The sequence below is a fragment of the Geospiza fortis genome, unplaced genomic scaffold (genome assembly GCF_000277835.1).
Source record: "Geospiza fortis unplaced genomic scaffold, GeoFor_1.0 scaffold34, whole genome shotgun sequence".
Classification (NCBI taxonomy): domain Eukaryota; kingdom Metazoa; phylum Chordata; class Aves; order Passeriformes; family Thraupidae; genus Geospiza; species Geospiza fortis.
The window spans coordinates 988,106-988,703 of record NW_005054474.1 but is presented as its reverse complement, the minus strand read 5'-3'; the positions used below and the strand labels follow the sequence as shown (position 1 = coordinate 988,703).

Here is a 598-nt window from a genome sequence, read left to right as displayed (position 1 = left end):
TATAGATAGATATTCTACTATATATAATAGATATTCTATATATATTCTACTATGTAGTCTATATATAGATATATATTATATATCTATATATGTAGATATATATAGATTATATAGATATATATATAGATTATATTGTATCTAAACATAGATATATATTCTACTATATATTCTATATATTCCATATTATATCCATACATAGATATATATTATATATATATATTTAAAAATAGATATAACATATGTATATTTATATACATATATATATATTCTATTGCAGGTTGTTAAAACCACTGCTATTCTCTATTAAAACCATAATTACTCGTAGGGATTCACACTGCTGTGCCCAGCTTTTGGGTGAGCATCTTCACTCTGGACGACTTTAAGAAGCCCTCACCAATATTTGTCGCTTAAATCAATATTTTGATTGTTTTTTCCTGCTGCTGAGGCAGTGCTGAGCCCTTTCAGCCCTTCAGGGAGTGTCCAAAAACTGCCCAGACGAGAGCCACAAATTGGATTTATTCCTCACAGGCTGCCTTGGTGCTGCTTTTCCAGGAGATTCAATTTCTCCAGGGTTATCAGGGCTGGAAAATTTGGCTTT

The 598-nt window shown here is 30.4% G+C and overlaps 1 protein-coding gene across 1 annotated transcript in view; it reads left to right on the top strand.

Annotated features, from left to right (window-relative positions):
• Nucleotides 1-598, top strand: part of IBA57 (iron-sulfur cluster assembly factor IBA57) — a 10,995-nt gene that overhangs the window by 9,335 nt on the left and 1,062 nt on the right. The gene's annotated exons all lie outside the window — the stretch shown is intronic.